Raw genomic sequence first — 22,785 nt, 5'->3', positions numbered from 1 at the left:
AGAAGATATGGATCACAGCTCAAGTCAACCTTTGAGCAACAAGAAATGTGAGAAATAAACCTTTCTTGTCATCAGCAAACACTGACTAGTAGACTGAGTTGAACTATCAGTAAGTGCCATTTCTTGAGTACTTCCTCTGTGCAGCTTGGCAAACATTACTTTCTTTGATTTTCACGACTCTCAAGTTGGTACAATTCTCTATTTTTCTAGCAAACTAAAGTACATGGAGGTTAAGTTGTCTAAATGTAGCAGAGCCAACATTTAAACCATCTGACTTTTAAACACAGAAGCATAGTATTTCCCAGTAACCCTAGATGCTGATTTAAAAATATGTATATAGATAATACATATCCTAAAAGTTAAAGCTAGTGCAGGTACAGGAAGTGATTATACAGATAGTGGCTTAGGCCCAGATATCACCATACAGCATTTTTGCTGACCCCTGTTCAGATTTTTCAGAGAAATGTGTACACTCTCTGCAAGAGGCTTTTGACTAATCACAGAAGGCCCGGGAAGAAACTTCCAGCATGGGTGGTCAGGGCTTTGGTTTTGTTTGTTTTACAATATGTTAGAACATTGCCAGCTAAGATTTTTAGACTTCTTTTTTTTTCCCTTTAACCAAACCAGTTCCAAATGTTTGAAATGCTAAATTGTGGGAAGAACTAAGAGTAACCGGCAGTACAGATTTTTTTCTTTTATGAAAAATAAACATTTTGGAGAAAAACAGGATTCATCTTCTTACTTGAGTGGGAAAGAAAGAAAGGAAAAGCAATACCCATCCTAGTCATTGTGGTGCAGAAACCACTCAGTTTTTCTAAAATTTTTCTACAGATCTTTAGACATTAGACACATAGAACTATAAAATAGGCCTAAGTAACAATGGAACATGACCCGAGACACTTTAATCACTTCTGTTGCAAGTAACAGTCAAGTGTTTTGATTGTCATATTAGCCCCACTGTTCACTCCTCCCTGTATTATAGAAGTCTCTTGCCATGGGCCTTTGTAGAGCCTTTCCACAATAGGTGGGGTGTAGTTTCCTACCTCTTACCTCCACTGGGCCGTGTGACTTACTTTGGCTAATTCAATGAGGAAGTGCCAACCTGCCAGCTCACAGTCTAAGCCTCAGGGGTGCTTGCTTATTCCATGTGCTCTCCTGCACTTCTGCTCTTTTCATGAGAAGAACATGCCTAGGCTAACCTGCTGCCTAAGGAGACTGAGGAATATCAAGAAAATATGAGCCACTTCCAGCCAAGTACAGCCTGGCTAACCTGCGGACTCCTGAGATGAATAAATGTCAATTGTTGATTGCTCCTGAAACACTATATACTCTTTGTTATATAAGAGTAGGCAACAGATATACTCCAGGCTTCAGCAAAAGGAAAACAGATATTTATTGGGAAGATAGGAGGGTAGTTAATAGAATCTGAGGAAAAGTGAGAGAATCAGGCCTGGGGCAATATCGAAGTCACAGCCTGAATCAGATCCATAAAGTTAATGGACTTTCACTATAGAGCTCTGCCATGTATATGTCTCCACTTGCAACTAGTGGTTCCAGGAGGAGCAAATTGGAATGACCCAACTTGGTTTATACATTCTCTCACTGTCTCTCTTATTAGCTGTTAGAGTGCCACTAAGGCTAGAAGTTCCAAGTGACTAGTGACTGGAAAAATACCCTCAGAGGAGTCCAGTCCCATTGATTAAAAAGGGAAAAATGCAATTTTTTGCAGTCTTGACCAGAGCCCAGTTGTACACTTTTGCCTGGTGCAGTGCACAATCCAGGGTTCTGACTGAAAGAAAGAGTTGCAAAGTATCTCTCAAGGTGCTTCAAGTCAAAGATGCCCACAAAATGACAATATTCCTACCCACGTTTTGCACTGCTCTTTTGTATAACCCAAACATTATGTGTTGAATTGTGTCTGCCAAAATGACATGTTGAAATTCTAATCTCTAGTATTCAGAATGTGATCTTGTTGGGAAATAGAGTTATAGACGGAATTAGGCAAAGTAAAATGAGGTTATACTGAAGTAGGGTGCTCCCTTAATCAGATATGACTGGAGTTCTTATAAGAAGGGGAGAATAGGACACAGATACATAGACTACAGAGAGAAGGGGAGAACAGCATGTGACGACTGAGGCAGGGATTGGAGCCCAAGGCTTGCTTGCAAACCGGCAGAAGCCAGGAAGTGGCGAGGAAGGATTCTCCCCTACAATTTCAGACTTTTAGCCTCCAGAACTATGAGACAATAAATATCTGTTGCTTGAAGCCATCCAGACTGTGGTACTTTGTTACAGCAGCCCTACAAAACTAAACACCAATCTTCTTCAAATTCGCAATGCCCACAAATAGAATTTTGCAGCTAAAAGGCCACAGTCCCTCCCTTACTGCCTTGGACTTCAATTTCCACAGCTTACCTCACCTGGGCACAAATTCTTTGAGTGTAATACTCTGGTGGGGATCTTATTCACGCCCATTTCATAACCAATCTACCAAAATTTACTGAGAATAATACAATTCTAGGGTCAAAAACAATCATAGAGTCGACCAAGTCTTATTGCTATCTACCAATTACTTCCATCAACTCTCTGCTAACTTCCTTGAAAGGCTGTCAGGTCTAATTTCTAGAGAGCTACTCTTCAGGAATAAATTTGAACATCCATTAGTAAGTTAGATAAATAATGTATGCTATGCTTGTATAATGGAATACTAGGCAACCATTAAAAATTATATATATATCTATAGATATTGACATTAAAAAACATTCAATGAATTGAATGGCAATCACGTATTCCAAATTAATTTCATTTATTTAGAAATACATGTACATGTATATTTTAAAGGATAAAAAGTGAAAAGGTTAGAAGTTATGACTGGATGCTGGGATTAGATGTGATTTTTTTTTTCATATTTTTATGTAGGGTCTGGTTTTTATTTAGTTATCTTTCTAATAATAAGAAAGTCTTTCATTTTTTCAATAAGAAAAAAATGATATCCCCTTTTACAAAAGAAAGTTATTCTTTATTTTGGTTAGAAATGTTCCTCCAACTATCTTTGGTCATTTCACCCTTATTCAGTCTGACTTCAGTGCAGTGTAAAGTGGGAACTTTGTGAAGTTTTAAAAAATGCTCAATAAGAAATTATTTTCAAAAATAGTACAAATTATATATTTTATACAGACCCATTCTTACCTTTGCCTGTTTAGTGTAGCAAATACAAGATCTTTAGAATGGGAGTGAAGGGAAGAAAATAGACAAGATTCTCAAGATGGTCAAAGGTCACTTTTTATAACATGGATTTTTTCATCCCTTTAAATTCTTATCAATGTAATAAGCAGTATATATGATAAAATTTTATTTTTTATTAACAAAGTTAGATATCTTTTCTCACATTGATTACTCATTTTAAAGTCCCTCTGTGAATTATCTATAGATATTCTCTCTACATTTTTGTACTTTATATGATTTATGGGAACTATTTCTATATTCTGTAAAATAATCCTATCTTTATATATATATATATTTATATATATATATATACACACACATACACACACACACATTCACACATGCGTATATGTATGTATGTATGCCTATATGATATTTCATTACAGTCTGTCACTTGGTTTTTGTTTTTATGGGTCTTTCACCATTTGAAGTTTTTATTTTCAGGTATGTGAATCTGTTAATATTTTCTTTGGGGTTTCTATTTTACCTGTCATGCTTAGAAAGTTCTCTCCCACCCCAACATTATCAGCAGTATTCTTCTATATTGTTTTCCTGTATCTCTTTTAAACTTTACCAGACTTATTTTAAAGGCACAATGGTAGGGTAAGGAAGTTATGACAATCTGCCAAGTTCCCCATTCCAGCAGGTTTCTGTGTCTTCAGGTCTATCACTTCATGTTATCAGAGCAGTTGAGTAGACTATAGCCAGCTGAGATTCAAAGACCAGTCAGTCTAGATATTTTCCAGTTACAAGGAACCCACAAAAGAAACTGTGAGATTCTAATATGCAAAAATACTTTTGCCATTGTTGCAATTTCCCACTTGCTCTTTTTGGTCAGAATCCACCTTCAGTATGGTGGAATATTGGGAACAACTTTGATAATCTATTTCATTAGGGAGAGTGTCTTCATTATTATCCACATCCACATGAAGTCATTCCATTTGAAAGAATCTGTAAAAAATACAATCATCCATGGTAGATCTAGAGCAAGTGTTATTAGAATTGCCATCATGTACAATAACAGATTGCTTTTACTTAGGGATTGCTATGATGGAGGTACTGAGCTAAGAACTTTACCAGGATTGTCTCAATCAATCCCTAGAGCAGTGTCTTTAAGGAGGGTGGAATTATCATCTCCATTTCCTGGGGAAAAAGAAGTGAGGCATATGAGTTGAACTTGTTCAGTGTTCAATGGCTGGTAAATAACAGGATCAGACTCAAATACATGTGCCCTAAAGGAGCAAATTAGATATATTTTAGATAATACATATATAAATTATGATAATGTCTGTCAATAGAGGAGAAATGGCATTTCTGTGGCCTCTTATGATCAAAGCTGATCCACTGTGAGTACACAGAATTCACACTTCCCTGCTGAGAGTCAAATGGCTAGAAAGTTACAGGAAATTACGTTCTACAGTATAAGCCCGGGAAGAAATTAGCATTTCAAAGCTTATGTGTGTCAGTGAGGGAAATCACTAGAACAGATCTGTACTGTGGTGCACAAGCTGCTGATTGACATTCAGTGAAATAAACAAACTCAGTGGTCCTCAGAGGCTTCTCACATGCAGTCATCCCAGCCAAACCATCCTCTCCATTCCCCTTCTACAACCCTACTCCTTTGCCTTTTCAACTGCCAATTCAAACTTCCCCTCATTCATCATATTCAGGAAACTTCGAACACACACTAGGTTGGCTCTATATAGGCCATTTGTTCCATAAGTGCTCTTTTTACATTTTTTGATGTATTATATCTAATATTTACATAACTCTCCTTTTATAAAACACCTATCCACATAGTTCCTCATTTAAGTTCCCAGGATTTTCTAGTAAAGTCCAGATGGAATATGTGACAATTAACTCCAGGGAATACACTTTGTCTCCACCCTTTTAGCATAATTTCAGTACCAAGGGTAGTACTCAGAGTGCCCATAGCATGTATAAGGCATTACAAAAATTACTTGATCAATACAGTAAGAGCAGAATTTTGCAAGCTAAATACTTAGAAACAAAGCTCACATTTGGACACATATGTTCCAATTATTTTCTTATAAAAAGGCTTCTTGGGTTTGGTTAAAAAAAAAAAACAGAAAAAAACAAGTTTCTAGATATTGGTTAGAAGTTTTTGGCTTTTACCTCAAATAAACATTTTTTACCTGATTGATAGATAATCTGTCAGCTTGTCTATTAAAAAAAAAAAATAGGGAGGTATTCTGCCATTTGTGAGCATCTGTAAAATCTGTGCCCCATGATCCTTGAACTCCAGAAACTATTTCTAAAGATGAGGATTCACATCTGAGGCACACAGTGGTTTACAAAGGAAAGCACATCTGCATAAACAGTTCATGTTCTCATCTAATGTTCCTGCCTAAAGGTTTCATCAGTTTAAATGTTTTTCCTTTGGTGATATGCTTGCTTCTATTGCTCTCCAGCCACATTTCTTATTTGTGTGCTCTCTCCCTCTATTAAGGGCAAGCCATTTGGCAAGAATAGAGATTGTTTGCAGTCAAAGTAACTGAAAAATGCATATAGTTCTGTTTTTTCCTATTTAAGAAAAATTACTAAAATTTACTAAAACTTAATCAGAATAAATCTAGATTTTTAATATAGAGGACAACGTAACATTATCTAAAAAAACAATAAATACCGCTATATATTTAAATATCCATTTCATCCATTTCATTACTTCGTTACTTCATTTAAATAATCATTAAATGTAGCTTATTTCTATCCTAATGGTGATCAAACTTCTGAAGAAAAAATGCAGAAGGAATGATTTTTAAATGTCGTATCAGTATAGATAAAACATCCAATCCTATTTCTCTTACTCAGCCAGGATGAGATGAATTAGATAATTAATCTGATTCCCCTCCTTGTCTATGAGAGAGTACAAATGATATATTTACTGGAGTTCAGAAAGAAATGAAATAAATGTGCTCCTGGGGTCACCCTATCTGGGCCCAATCAACCTAACAACAATGAATTTGGTTCAAGCAGAGAGCCCATGTCTAAGAATCAACAATATTTACAGGTTCCAACTTTTTACAGATATGAGGTTTGGCTTTTGACCAAGATAACTGGATAAAGCGGAGCTTTTTTTTTCCCCCCTTATAAGGTTGAATCAATCTACTTCACAGCTTTGCCTACAAACATTCATTGCTGTGAATACAATATGAGCCCATTTGTCACCAAGGTTTAAAAAGATTGATATTTAGTTCATAGTTAAAGTATTCCTGATGAATTATTCATTCTTAAAATGCTGGGAGTTTGGACATGCCATGATGCAGGAGAACAAAAAAAAAAAGAGAGAAAGAAAGAAGAGGAAGGTTTACACGCAAGTTTTTATACTTCCATCTTTACACCTAGATCCATATCCATCCCTATACTTGTACTTATCCTGAAATCAAGCCAAGTAACAATCATACATGTACTAATAGAACACATTATGAACGTGATAGCGAGGTATAGTAAGTATTTTCTGCTTAGATACATATACATTTTCCTAGCAATTATGTCATTTATTTCAAAGAACTTGGGAGTTCACATTAAGAAAGTACATATTAACCTGTCTCTTAGGACAATTCTGTGCTTTTCTGTTTGAATTTCCTGAGCTTAAATAGGCTTTGAACAACAAGTAGGTTTCTTCAAAGTCCATTTTTTGGTTCTCACTTGAAGGCATTAGTCTATGTGATTCTTAAGAATTATATTCCCTTTCTCTGGGATCATAAGGTTTTCCCGGAGAATTTTTGTTCTATTTGGTTTTTCCTTTCTTTCAGAATATGAGACTTTTCATCAGCTTTCAGTACATTTTTCAATGAAATTTACAGCTTGGATAAAATGAGCTCACCCAGTGGGTGCTATACAAGTAGCTTCCTGTGAATTCTCACGGCCAATTATTTTCAATGTACCAGTGGGTCATAAATTTCAAAGGCCATAAAAATGTTTCTCTTCAAGTTATGCTCCAGTCTGTAAATTCCTAGATGGATAGCCTTTGTCTTAAACTCAAAAAGTTCATTTTATCTTCCTTATTTTATTTTTCATTGTAAATGATTTCTTCATTTCTGACAATTGCATTTGAGGGACAGACACAAATGTTGAAATTTTCAAATGGTTCTGCAATATATAAACATTGTAAAGAGTGAGGTCTGTCCAAGCTTTACTTTCAAAATATCTTTAGGTCTCTAGAGGGGCAGGACTTCAGGTATGAAGAAGGAAGGAATGATTCATCATTTGAAGGAATGAAGGAATGAGGAAACAGAAGGAAAAAAAAGTAAAAATATCTCACCAACTTTCCCAAAGTTACTTGAATAATCAAGGCTTATCAACAATTACAATATTCCTTTATTTAAAAGTGCCTATGTTTTTTGCTTAAAATATCTTGAATTGGAATACATCTTAAAACAATGTGCATTTTCAATGTGGTAGTGTTTTAGTTTTTCATGAAAGACTCATTGAAAGGAAGGCTTCTAGGAAGACAATGTCTCAACATAGAGTAAACTTCATGTTCAAGTTCTACATTTCCCCTAGTATCTGGCCACTATCTGAATGTAGGTAGAATATCAGTGTATCTTGACCAAACCTGGAAAATCAAGTTTAATATTTATGCTTACATGTAATATTGAACCAGGAAATCTAGGAAGGAAACATTTAACAAGAAAGGAAACATTGTAAACCCTAACTTTAGGAAACGGAGGGGAGGGAAAGGATTTCTAGTTGGAACCAACACCAACAGGGGTATGTCTCTGCTAAGGAAACTTCTCCTTGAACATGAGTCCAGATGTAAGATATTTTATTCTTGAAAGTTCTTTGTTCCCTTGCATCAGGGTTGGAATTGACAGAGATAGGTCCAGCCGTCACTCCCAGTTAGTGGTGGTTGTGTTACAAGGGAATTGCAGTCAGCACATCAAAGTAACACATGGGCTGTTGAGCAAATATTGAGTGGAATAGCCACAAATGAGTACTACAACAGTGAGCCAAAGGCATTCATGCATGCTCTTCTTTTTTTAAGAATTATGTGCTTGCCTCAAAATTTTGATTGTCTAGGTTAGAGCAAAATAGTAATAATGAAGAAATCACAATTTAATGAGTAATTATCTTGGTGGAACAGAAGCTAAGGATCCACTGAATTGGGTAGACAAGAGAACAGGATCAAAGATTTTGCATATTGAGTTACATTATAAGTGTTTCAAAAGTCTCACTTCAAAATATGATAAAATTTTAAAAGGCATTTTGAGAGGATGATTTCATTTTCAGGGTGGGTTGCCGTCATGAAATAACCCAAAGGAAGCAATTTGTTTTTTCAACCATCGTTTCCAAATAGATAACTCTGAGGCAGTTATTGTGAAATGTGGTCCTAAAACTTAGGAACACTAGAGTACATTAATGATCATTTTTAATGTGCAGCTTTAAAAATAATTTCCTTCTAATAGAAGGGTATAGAAAATATTATGAGTAGTTGTAGATTCATCAATAAATAGCAAGAAAGTAAAACACTACAAGGGTTTTGTGCCTTTTTATCCATTCAGGTTTTCTGTTTGTTTGTTTTGCTTTTACTTTTGGTTGGAGGGGGTGGGATTCAGATGGCAGTTTAAATCCATGGATTCTGAAAACGATTATTTGAACAAGTTTACCATCTTTGTATAGTTCATTTCTGGCTTGTAAGAGCTAGTTGCTAGTTCTCTCTAGACTTCAGGTGGATGAGTTATGATAATAATATTCATTGAAAAGAGTGGAAAGAAGAAAGAATAGCAAACAGGAAAACAAGCCCAGTTCTCACATCTGGTCCTACGGAGCTATTCTGCACTGTTTGGTTGCAAGTTGGGAATCAATCTGGAATACCACTGGCTAAACTGTCAATTGCTGGAGGCATGCAGCTTTTTTCATGTTACACACATATGAGTCACATCCCAGTTAGGCACACTCCTTATAGCAAAAGTGAGGTGGAAGTTTTCTGGACCAACTGGAGCTGTTAACTCCTGTTCACCCACACGATCCCAAGTCTGTATATAAGTTACCACCTTATATATCCTGCAACAACAGTAGCTCAGCAATATAAACGATTAAAAAAAATAATAATAAAGCTTTACTACTGTGAGAGGCATACACATCTGCTGGCTTAGTTCACATTCTAGAAGGTTATTTCGGATTAAACATATGGCAACTCTGCAAAGTGAAATAAACGAATATGCAGAAAGGAAATGGAGGACCAGTTTCTCAAAGCCAGCAGATGCTGGAAAAAGCACAGGGAGTCCCTCCCCAAAGACATTTGCATTAGACAATAAAGTCGTTAAAAATGTCGAAAAAAGTTCTTGACATTCAAGTTTACCATGGTCTTAGAGTTGTGAACATGAATTACATTCCTTAACTTTGACTTATGGTTTATCTTATTCAAGACACTGAACTTATAAAAGTAGGATGGAATTGTATTTGTGTGCCTTGAGGAATCTTGACTCTCCCATGTAGCCCCACATGAAATTTTATTATTTCTATTATTGATAATATTATTGAGATTATTGAGTGTCTGCTTTGAGCAGACACTACTCCAAGCCCTAGGGATAACCAATGAATAATGGACAAAATGCATTGCTCCTGTAAAGTTTACTTTTAAGTGGGAAGAGATAGAAAATAAACAATATAATTGCTATATGATACATTGGAAGGCATTAAATATGAGCAAGAAAAATAAGGCAAAGGAAAGAGATTTCAGATAAGAAGTCTGGACTGGATATCAATCAGAGAATCATTAACCTTGAAGCTGGATGAGATCACCAAGATAGTGTAGAAGCTATAGAAGGTAGATAGAAAAGAGCTCTGTGGAATGAGCCCTGGTGTTAAAAATGTAAGAAGCAAAAGAGATGAAGATCCAGCAGAAGAGATTGGGAATAAGTAATGTAGGATAAAAACAGAAGAATGTTATGTCCTAGAAGTGAAGGATAAAAAGTCTTTAAAGGAAGAAGCAGGGAACATCTGTGGCAAGAGCCATGGTGATATCAAGTAAAATGAGTACTGAGGTCAGAAAGAGAAGAGCATGCTTTTATCATATTTTAAGACCACTTTGGTCACTCCACAACTCCAGCAAAAAAAGATCAAAATGTATGAGTGAAAAGCAAATGCAATTTTGCTCAACTTTCCAGATTTTTTCACATTCTTACGGTAAATGAATTATCTTCTGTATCTGTCAATATTTAAGCTAATTTTTCTCATCTCTCACTTCTCTCTGGAATGCCATTTGCCTCTAAAATCATTTCCTTTAGAGACCGTACCCTAACATTTCCCTCCTGCCTATTTGCTTAATATCTCTCTCTGTGTGTGCAGTCAATAAGGACACTGTCAACAGAACTACGTGATACTCATCTTTGTTTGCCCAAAACCCACCATGGTGCCTTGGGCAAAGTAAAGGCATATTGGTGTTTGATTGAAAGAAGGATGGAAGGTAGAGGCAGGGGGAGATAAAGAGAGAGGAAGGAGACAGAAAGAAAGAGAAAAGGAGGGATGGAAGAAGAAAAAATAAGTTTGTCCACTAAAATTGGCATTGAGCCAGTTTACACAGCATTTGAACATCTGGAGAATTCTTCAGGGAAGCAGGGAATGACACTGAGAGGAGCCCACATGCTGAAAAACTGTCCTCATTCCCAGAAAATGGCCATTTGTTATCTACTTTATAAGAGTTCCCCTGTTAGCACTACAATTAGTCAAGGGTCAGTCTATGGGATCCTTTTGAAATCCCTTCAGCATTTAGGAGAAAGCATGTTTAATCTCAAATATGTAAGTTCACTTGATAAAAATGCTCCCATTTTACCCTGAACTTTTTCATTGCTTTTACTCTCAAAAGACGATTCAAGGTCTTCTCTAGAAAGGAATTGTGAAACTAATGTTTTAAAAGAAGTTAAGTAAGGATAAGTTCAGTTAATACCAATGTTCAAGAATGAATGGAAACAGAATTCTCTGAATGGATGTACCAAATAAACTTTCTGAATGGATTTGATATAGTTCCTCTTTCCTCTGTACATCACCTCACCAAAAACACTGTCCCTTTTCCTACTATATCTTTTCCTTCTATTTTTTTTCTCAAAAAATGAATATCTATGCTCGTAGTCAAAGTGTTGTACTATAGTCACTATCCAAATCTTAGAACATCTGGAAATATTTCCATCAAGTCATAGATACTAGCACTAATGGAACTTTTACCTAAAATAAGTTTATGGGTGGTTTCCCACACTATAGGAATGACTGTCTAGAGAAGAGTAAAATGCAAATAATATTCATAACTTTCTTACAATCTCTCAGAGCCCATTTAGCAAACACTATTGAGTATATACTGTATGTTTAAACTTATTCTAAGCAAAGGAAATAAAAAGTATTTCAGTCATTGTTCAAAATACTATTTAAATAAATAGGAACATATAGTGTATAAATTCTTCATCATCATTATCAATATCATAATCATCAACATAAGTAACACTTACTTTGTGTTAGGCAGCACATTACATATGTTAGCTCATTTAAACAGCCCCAATATAAAGATGAGAAAGCTAAAGCTTCAGGTTGGTAACTTGGCCAGGGTCACACAACTTGTAAGACTGGAGCTCAAATTCAGCCCACACAGTCTTCTAAATAGCCTGCATGTTCCAACACAATACGGCATTGCTTTCCAAGTTACCTTACCTAGCACGTTATCTGAAATCAGAGAGACCTCATTTTAAATCCTGCCTCTTCCATTTTTTAACTGTTGAAAACTTGACAGGAAAATGTAGCCTCGCAACCTGAATGTTTCACCTGTAAAATGGTGTTTTTGTTAGCTAAAGCTGCTGAAACGCAGATACTATAAAAAGGGGTGGCTTTTACAATGGGGATTTATTAACTTACCAGCTTTCAGTTCGGAGGTCATGAAAATGTTCAAATCAAGGCATCAGCAAGACGATACCTGGACCCCGCTGTCAGGTGGCAGGGCACATGGCGGCGTCTGCCGGTCTCACACTCTTCTTCCGGACTTCCTTGCTTTCAGCTTCTGGCTTCTGTGGCTTTCTCTCTGAGCTTCTGTGCCTTTCTCTCTGTTTCTTTCTCTGTCTTTCATCCTCTTATAAAGGACTCCAGTAAGAGGGTTTGGACCCACCTGGGGCACACCTCAGCTGAAATAACCTAATCAAAGATCCCACCCATAGGAATAGATCAGCTTTAAGAACATGATATTCTGGGGTCCACAAAGCCTCCAAACCATCACAAATGGGGAAACAAAAATCAATGTTGTGGGTTGTTTTGAAGGATAAGTAAAAATTGTTTTACAAAAGAGCATCCCATAGTGTCTGGTACACCAGAGATAGTCAGTAAATTCTAATTATTGTTATCATTTTAATGCTATGATATCTGCATCTGTCAAGGGAGCTTTGTGGATGGCCTCTGCTCTAAAAAACAACAGTCTCCTTCAGTCAGTCCCTCTTTAATTATATGGCTGAACTTGAAGCCATCAGACTTAATTCCCACATCCCTCTGAATTCTATTTGCTTCTACTTATTCAAAATCTGGCATGTAATGTGTTTACTTCATGAAGACCTTCCTTCAGCACCAGCCTGACGAATTCTATCTACATTAAATTTAAACTGGTTGACACATTGATTCATAATTTTTCTTATACAATTTCTGTGTGTAATTTTTTTTTCAACAAAGAAATGTTAACAAGACTCCCTTGGAAAAATCACATCAGGATTTTCTTAAATTGGCAAGAGGAAGGCTCTCCACACAGAGAGGGGCTGTGTTATATTATACAAGCATGACATTGGGGTGAAATTGTGGGGAAAAGGAACATAAGACTAGCATTCAGTCTATTCTCAAAAAGGTTTGCAATCTTTAATGAGGGGATAAAATAAATATAACAGCCCTATATTGAAAGGGAGATGTCACATGAGATCAAAAAAGCTTTAAAACCTTTTGCCATTATGAAATCAGTCACTCCGTAGCAGAAAGTGCCTGGAATTTAAAGTCTAGTGGATTTTGGTTCAAATTCTGACACAAGCCTTTATTCTTGCCATGATCTTGAGCAAGTTGCTTAACTTCTATGCACCTCAGACTTTCTTTACATATAAAAGAATGAGCAAAAAGAGTGAAACGTCCCTCTAAGATAGGTATGTTGATAAAGTGAAATTAGATGAGAAGACGGATTAAAAAATACTTTGCATATTACCTCGCACACATTACAGTACACAAAAAAGTGTTAGTTTCCTCCTTTTTTCTTCTCCCCATTACAAAAAAATAAAAGAACAAAAAACAGATGCTGATCCAATTAATACTTGAATGGACAAATTATTGGGCTTATTAAGAATTCATTTCTCTGGACTTTCTGATTTCTCTTTGTAAGAACCCAGGGCACTGCCCCTGCCTCCATTTTAAGTGCACTCAGCCAAGGACAGATGTCAAGGTCAACAAACCCCCTGGGGGTGGGGGGAATGTATCATCAAAGCATTAAAACTCCCCTCTCTTGATCACTGCTAATACCCAAATCTCACAACACTCTGCTGAAACTCTGCTGTCACACCCTGTGGACTTAAGTGTTTCTAAGCCATCCCCTCTGGCACTCCTCTCTCTTTCTGCGCAGTTCACTTTTCATGGCCGGCTGCCACCATGAGACAGACTGTCATCTACTGTCAGTAAGTCCCAATTAAGCCCATGTCCACTTCCGTGCCTGGTGTGTTCTTTGGTCTTAGGACTAAGCTGGGTTGAAATACTCTTCCAGACTTAAAAGCAGTGCACAGATATGCTTTAACTGAATGACAATTTGCTGTTGTACCCTTAGCACTTTTTAAGACTCACTGAAAAAAAAGGCAACCATATAAAAAATGCATTTTACATGTCCTACAAAATCCCTGTTGAAGACATTTTCTATTATGTCCCTCAACGTGCCTTAAATTAATGTCCATGTATAAATTGTCTTTAGAATTCAATGCCAAGAAAGTGTCTACTCTGAAGAACTGAAATTTCTCTTTATCTGACAGGAGAGTGATTTAAGCAATGATGTGCCTCAAGAGGTGGTCACAGAGTGGCTTTGCCCATTTCCAGGATCTCCATCCACCTCCTACAAAACTGGCCCAAACAAAATAATACAGGTGATAGTTCTTAACATTAAAAATGTCTATTTTGTCAACATTAAGCAAGGGCTGAAAAAAGCATTTTTATAAAGCTTCTTTGGCATGTTGGAGTAAACCAGTGATCTTGCTAAGCAAATACAACTCTTAGACAGATCTAGCACCCACCTTCAACCAAATTGTTGCTCTGAAACTTGTCTCACATCTAGGGAAATTACAGAGTCCCAAATAGATATAAATCATCATATTTCCATTTGTCCTTTCTTTCTTAGGAAGGTTATAGGGAATTTTTATGGGTTTTTGTGTTTGTGTTGTTTTTTTTTTTTTTTTTCTGGTTTTTGCTATACAGCTGTTTTTTTTGTTTTTTTTTTTTCTGATTTAAAATCAAAATCAAATTTATAGAATTATACCAATCTCTCAGTTCTCTTCCTCAAAATAATAATCAAGTTGGCCTTTGATGGGAAAGGTTCAGAAAGCTCTTTATTTCATTTTCTCTCCTCTTCTCATGGTAGAATGTTAAGACTTTTATTTATCACTCCCATAAATAAAAGTAAGCATAATTTAATGCTCAATTAAGGTAGCCATCTTGTCTCAGCTCCCTATTACAATTACCCATTTATTTTTAAGTCTCCTAGACTAAATGAGTCCTTATAACAACCTTAAATCATTTTTAGCTAGGTGAAAGTAAATTCAAATAAATAAAAGGAGAAAACTATAGAAGACAATTAGAATTTTAGAGTTGGAGAAAAAAGTTAAAAGTCATCTATATAATCTTCAATTTGATTTACTTATCTTTTCCACAAACTCTTAAATTTGCTGAGACAAAGTCCCTGTCATCTGTTTTATTTTGTGTGCCCCCAAAGAGTATGAAGTTCATCATCTGCACACAATGAGTTCTCAATAAATATTTTTGACAATTGTTGAAATATATAATACATAACCTTGTTGGACCCAACCTGTCAGTGCCAATTGGTGAATATAAATTACTTCCTATGCTGAATTTATACCTTTGTAAATCCTAAATACTGCATACTGATGCTCAAACCAATAGTGAAATCTCAGCATTCGCAAAATCATGCAGATATAAGTTAAGAACAGTAATGTTACTTTAATGTAGCAGTCTGATATATTTCTGCTGTCACATTTTAAAAGGCTTTAGGAGAAGAAATTTTAGTACTGGGCAGAAGACATTTTACTACATCTGGTTTGGCATTTCAAGAGATATTCCCTAGAAAGACCCATGTTTTCTCATGAAAAGCTAGAGAAAAGTGCCATTTTGGTCTTTTTCTGACCTGTCTCTATTAAATGAGGAGTTCCATATAAAGCTAATCTTGCCTGTCTCTGGGTCAGCTTGCTAACAGCACAACGAACAGAAGAATGCAGAAGAAAATGAGAGAAATAGAGTAGGGTTTAAAAAGATAAAAATGAAAGACAAAGGTGGGATGCAAAAAGAAAGATTTTTGTTACAAAATAATAAAAATAAAAATGGAATAATGCACCTACTTAAGTGCATGTACAATTACTGCTGTCTGAAATATCCTAGACCTTTACAAACACAATCTCCACAAAGCCTTAAGCCACAGGTACTGCCCTCCCAATTTGCAAGTTTGGTAAACCGAGACGCACTAAAGTAAAGAGAACCTAGGTGTCCAGGGACCACATCTGCTAGGATTTCAACCTTGTGTACAAGATGGTAAGCTTCTTGAGGACAGAATTCTCACTGGAGCAAAATTTGGATCACTAAGGTGGTTAGCAAAAAGCAGATGAACAGACTTTCATGGCTGAATTGGGGATAGGTTATTTATTCATTTTTGTTGTTATGGGGTTTTTTGCTTATTAGCTTTCTGTTCCAAAGATAAAAGTGAACTACCATACTGGACCTCACTCTAAGGTTGTTCATATGCTACAACCTAAGAACTCTGTTACAGATTTAAATACATCAATAATTTGCAGTGCTTTGCTATTGAGGAGCAGAATGAAATAATGCTTAACTCCAAGAGTCCCAGAATTTGACAGGCACTTCTTTACTAAGTGGATTTGGACACATTACATAATCTTTTTGAGCTTCAGTTTCCTCATCTGTAAAGGTCAGAAATAATAGTATCTCTTTCATATGGTGGGGGGAAAGATTAAATCAGATAATGCACATGGAGGGTTTAGCATATGGATTGGCATATTTTAAGAGCATAACAAATTTAGCTAGTTCCATTACTTACTATCATTGAAGTCAAGTGCAGTCCTGTTTTGAAATGAATACTCCAAATATGGTGCATAGGTGGGTATGTTTGCCATTGTTTCTGCTGCTACAAAATAATTTTTGAAGAAAATTGACTTTGATCTCATATGAAGTATAACCAAAGAATTTTAAAAATTAACATCTTTTTTTATAGTCAGTTCACAAACTCGAAATAAAATGTCACCTAATAATTTTCTCAAATGTGTATATTCCAGTAATTATACTGGTATAATGTTATTCAAAGAAGGAGTTAAAATATCTGACTTATAGTTCCAGATCTACCACTCCTACCTTTTCATTTGATCTCAGTTCCTTCATTTATTAAATAAGTACAGCAACATTTACTCTATAAACCACACTGAGTAGATTTGAAGACTTGAAGCAGATCATACATGTAAAGTCACTGTGAAAATGTAAAATATCTTACACATATAGGATTCTATTATTATTCAAAATAATACTGTTTAAGAGTGTTGCATTTACTGAGTATACATAAATATTTATCTTTATGCAAATTAGATGATTCAAGAGTTGTCTCATTTGCTGGTCTTTTTAAGTCCCCCAATTAACATGTTTTTTATTGATCAATTACTATATGCAGTGTAGAACTGTACTGTGCAAATTATATGTGTAATGAAGTATACAAATGCAAAAAAAGCTGTAAAGAAAGATAATTTAAAAATTTTTATACTACATAGTCACAAAATGGATGAAATAGATTTTGCATACAGATGTGGGAAGATATATTGTATGATATACCGAGTGTAATCCCTTTTGTAAGAACACATAGCTACACGACAAAGTCTGGAAGACTGGACCCCAGATTTCAACAGTGATTATTTTTAGTCTCAGGATTACGGGGGATTTGACTGGACTGTATAGACAAAATTACAGCCAGATTTTTTTCCTTAAAATTAGCCAATATTTTAATCAGAAAAGAAAATACATGAAATATGTGCAATATACAATATGTTAGAACTTTTTAAACTACAAAACCCTTTGTTCAAAGATAAGAATAGTCACTTATACACTGTGTGCAAGGGAGAGTGGCAGCATTGCTGTGTTTGAAGCAGAGCTGAGGAGAATGGAGCCATATATCTCCATCCCTTCTTTGCGCTCTGGCCATTTGGGAGGAACTCTGGACTCTGGCCTGAGGGCTCAGCTGGAAACCACTGAAGTGTGTTGTTGCAGGACAATAAGATGGATACTTTGCATAAGTGTTCTCTAGAAGAAAATTGAACATCATTTTTTGTGCAGCATGGCATTGACTATCAAAACTTAGAAAACAACAATGGAAGGGCCAATCCAAAGCTTAGGTCGATGAAAATTACATCTCATATTGGTATGACCCTTCAAAATTAAAACAAAAATGTTTTTATATCCGTTATCACATTTAACTGCATAAGAAGAGATTATGTTTGTTTGTTTTTTTTTTTATGATGAAAGAAAACCAAATTTGAATGGTCATTAAATGGTAAAATAAGACAACAGAACCTTATTTATAAAGCACCGGTGATTCACTGCCTGGGAACTGTCACCGTGCTATGTATTTGAAAATGTGTGGGGTCTTTTCATTCTGTCATAAGGATTGAGGATGACATTGGCATATAGGGCCAGGACCAAGGATCCTAGAAGTCCTGCAATGCACCAAACAGACCCACATAATGAATATTTTTGTCCAACAAAATATTCAATTTTGGTCAATGGTGCCCCTCCATTACTGTTGAAAAATGACTTCTCTGTATTGCCATATTCCATAGATTTTCTCAAAATATTATGCCTGGCACCAAGTAGCTTTATGGGATTTGTAGAAGAGTTTGCTCCACATAGAACTGAAAACATTACAGCATGTTCTTTCTGATACCTTTTCTGCTTCTGATATTATTATACTGGCCATAGGGGGCAGGAAAGAAAGAAGAAAAGGAAGGGAAAAGGGAGTGAAATGAGGAGAGAAGGACAGAAGGATAAAGGAAAGGAAGCAGACAGGAGAGGACAAACAAAGAGGAAGGAAAAAGGAGGGATTTCAAAAGTTGTTGAACTTAGTCAAATATCCAAGAGAGAAATTGACTTCTCATCATTTCAACTGAAAGAATGCCCATGTCGTTCATCTGTAAACGCTTTTACTCATTACTCTTTGCCAATGGAAAGTTACAGGCCCGGAAGCCAGACAACTTGTGTTATAGCCCCAAAGTCACTCTTGATGTTAGTAGGAATCCCCAAAATAAGAAACGAGGTATGAAACTGATTGGAAAATATAAAAAGTCCTTTCAGTCACTAATATTCTTACGTACTGGCTTTCACACTCATAGGAAGCACTGTCTCAATTGTTCATTAACTTGGCTGTTTTCTGTTTGTTTGTTTGCTTTTCTGTTTCCAGAGTTTCTCACTTAAATCCGAGTAAGAGCCCAACAGCCAAACTCTTCACAGTGGCCACTGTTTTGGGAGCAGATGATATTTCCTCTACACTTTGGCTTTAATTTCTTTCATTTTCAGCCATTTTCTTAGTGAAGTATATGGAAATCCCGTGCACAGCCTTAGCACATTCTCTTGTACCCAATAGTCATGAAATAAACGTTTCTCTGCTGCAAAGAATTAAGGCTGAAACACTCCAAAGAGAAGTACAACCTTAAAATTTCAATTTTTACACAATTTAGTTGTGAAAATTTATTTGCAATTCGATAGAAATTTGTAGCTGTTTTTACGTTGATAGACTAAATAGATTCTTTAAAAATTGAATATTTGCATAATAATTACTTTCAATATATAAAATTTGTTTTGGTCCCATTTATATTAAAAAGCAAAACAAATCAAAACTAATATTACCTGCCCTTCTGTTGCCTCCTTGCTAAAATGGTACGTAAGGAACATACAAATTGTTTTATGGGTTATTGCCAATCCAGCTAGGTTTCTCTTTCTTGTGCCCTCCTAGCCTCACCTTGCTTCAACCTGCTGAGTATTTCCTGTGATCTGTTTTATTTATTGTATACAATTGGCAAATGAGATCAGTAATTAGTTTATGCATTAATTGCTTTTCCATCTGTGTTCCCTTTTACAGAAGCAGGAACAGCAATGGCAGCTAATTAGGAATAATAGAGACCCATTACCACTTCACTACTCATTTCCCTTTCTAATCCTCAAGCTCTTTGTTGCCAGATTTGTATGTGAGAGCCGCACCTTGAAAATAGTATGATTAAATACTGGCCAAGTAAACCTATACCCTGACTCTCTCAGTCCCAGTTATTTTAAGCATGTGATGGTTATATATATCTGTATCTATATATATGTGTGTGTGTGTGTATGACAGGTACTTGTGATAAGCAGGTAGATAGATCTAGCTAGATAGGTACATGCATACATCTATCTGAACATGTACATGCACATATATGTTGTTAAAGTCCATTTAGCCAAGTCCACCAGGGAAATCCCTGTATCTGACAAAATCAGATTTCTTGCCTCGCTGCATCAAGGGTGGGTACTCCAGAGGAACTGTGGACTGACACTTACCAAGTGGACTGATACTTACCAAGAAGGAGGACTGAAACATCTAGTGGGAGGTTTGGGCTCCCACTGAAGGATATTCTGAGGAGAGTCTAACAAAGCCAGGATCAGTTCTGGAGTGGTTGCTCTTTTAGATGTAGGAGTAGTAGAAGTGGGGATTAACTAGGGACTGAGATTTTCAAAAGGTGAGGGTGGATTAGCCATTGAGAATTCCCAGTAATAGATAAGTAAATGGGTCTGGGGTATCAGTGGAAGGAAGCAGCAACCCCTCAAAGAGTAGTCACTGTGACATGGCCTCATGACCTTGGGAGATGGACCTTGGTAACTTAGCAGCTGACTTTTATCTGCATCTGTCATTCCTCCCAGCCTGATTCACATTCAGGGCTGCTTTTAATGGTTTCATCCAAGCAGATTTTCATCATTCAGTCCCTGGCACAGGTTTTTACCCCCCCTCTCTTCTCTCTCACACCCACACATATGCAGACATACAAATATATGTATATACTAAATTAATAATTCAGTTTTACTATACAACTTTATGTTAAAAAAAGATATTATAGATAATTTTTTAAAACTTTTTATATTTAGCAATCTCAATGCACTATTCTAAGTCAGTACAGAACTATCTCTAGTTGTTATTTTTAATAGCTGTATAATATTCTACAGTATGGATGTAAACATAGACAATTTAACCCATGCTCTACATTAGGTTTTCTCCAATTATTTGCAGTTTAAGTATTCCTAAAAAATATATGTACACGTATGTGTGTTCACATATATGTCCTACACACGTCAGCAAGTATTTTATATTATAGATTCATAGAAAAAATTTTCTAACTGCAAAGTGATGTGTATTTTAAATCTTGATAAGTTTTACCAAATTATCCTTTAAAAATTTTGATCCTTTACAATTTTCCCTCCAACTGTATCTGGAGTCCCCCTTTCCTCATGTGCTAGACAATATTACATTTCATAACACCATTACCCTTTGGCAATTTGATAGATATAATTGGTATTTAATTATTATACTTTATATCTCCCTGATCACTAAAGAAGTTTCACATCTTTTCATATTTATTATTCACTTATTTACATGTTTTCTCCTGGTACATGTCATTCATATCCTGCTAAGAAAATGTAAATTTCACGGAAATAGTTCAAGTAACTGCATTATCCCAGCAGTAGAGAAATGTAGATGTGTAGGTCAGACCCTGAGATCAAACACTGAAAATCTACTTCAGTGGTTTTTCTCTCACTGCTCACAATCCAAGGAGAAATTCACTGTGTTTGGCTGAGGTTGGAAGAAAAGTGTTCTAGGCTTGGTTTCACCACTGACTCATGCTATAAATGCTGTTCTTCCATTGAAAAGTAGATTAAATACAAATTGCATTTATGTGGCAGAAAATCACAGGTTGAAATGAGATTAGAAATGTGAACTGCTTTAGTGATGAAATATTTTGATTGTCTATTCTACTTAGTATACAGTTTTATTGGATACAGTACTACAACTGGATAGGAAGCTATAAACATCTCAAACCATATCCACTTTATATAAGTCATGTTAAAGATTTCAGTACAAATGGTGGCCACGTTTTTCTTTCAGTTTCTTATGGCTTTGGACTACTTCTTTCTTCTTCCCTTTTTTGACTCATATCAAAGCAAGTAAAGCACTCTCAAAACAAGTAATTGGTACCCTCTAAACAGATGATGAAGTAAACAGTCTTCTCCTTTCCATAGGTTAATATCCATCCCTGGTGGACATTATGGTTAAGAATAATTCTTGTCAGCTATTACCCATCTTGTTTATTTCCTGTCTATTTTTCAAATTTCATCCGAAACCAACTTTCATCATAAAACTTGTTACTCACTTTATATTTCCTTCAAGTAATAGAGTTCACTTAACTTGTAATCTTTTTTTCTTAATGTTGTCCACATTTATAAAATTCTTTAAATTATAAATAATGTTGCAAATAAAATTAAGTTCCTCCCATATTTTGGAAATCAATTTGTCTACCATTTCAGAGGGGAGCTATGCAAGGCTTCCTTCAAAACTTTCTTTGTTTCCTGATTTTGCTTTACATTAGTCTGCTCTCTCATTTAAATTTTAGATGACCCTTGTAACCTGATATGGTGGATTGAAGCTGTTATATACCCCCAAAAAGGCCATGTTCTTTTAATCCATTCCTATGGGTGCAGACCTATTGTGGGTGAGACATTTGATAAGGTTGTTTCAATTGAGATGTGACCCACCCCATTCAAGGTGGGTCTTAATCTTTTATTGCAATCCTTTATGAGGATAAAAGACAGAAAAAGCCTGGAGAGCTGAGGGAGAGTAACACCCAGAGAGCTTGGAGAGAACAGACCCAGAGACACTAAGAGAGGACCCACAGAAGCCCAGAGAGGAAGCCACTGGAACCAAAAGCTGAAAGGAACAAGACCCAGGAGCAAGGGACAAGCAGACACTGGCCATGTGCCTTCCCATGTGACAGATGAATCCCAAATGCCAGCAGCCTGTCTTCAGAGTCCAGGTATCATCCTGTAATTGGGACATTTTCATGGCCTTAGAACTGTAAATTTGTAAACTAATAAATCCCCATTGTAAAAGCCAACCCATTTCTGGTATTTTGATTCTGGCAGCTTTAGCAAACCAAAACACCTGAGGTAGTTAGATGTCAATAGAATTTAATAACTTTTAATCAATCAGTAATTACATTGGTAAGGGGGTTGGATAAAAAGAAGGTCATATTAATT

Source organism: Choloepus didactylus, chromosome 4 (genome assembly GCF_015220235.1).
Source record: "Choloepus didactylus isolate mChoDid1 chromosome 4, mChoDid1.pri, whole genome shotgun sequence".
Lineage (NCBI taxonomy): Eukaryota > Metazoa > Chordata > Mammalia > Pilosa > Megalonychidae > Choloepus > Choloepus didactylus.
This window is presented reverse-complemented; position numbering follows the sequence as displayed.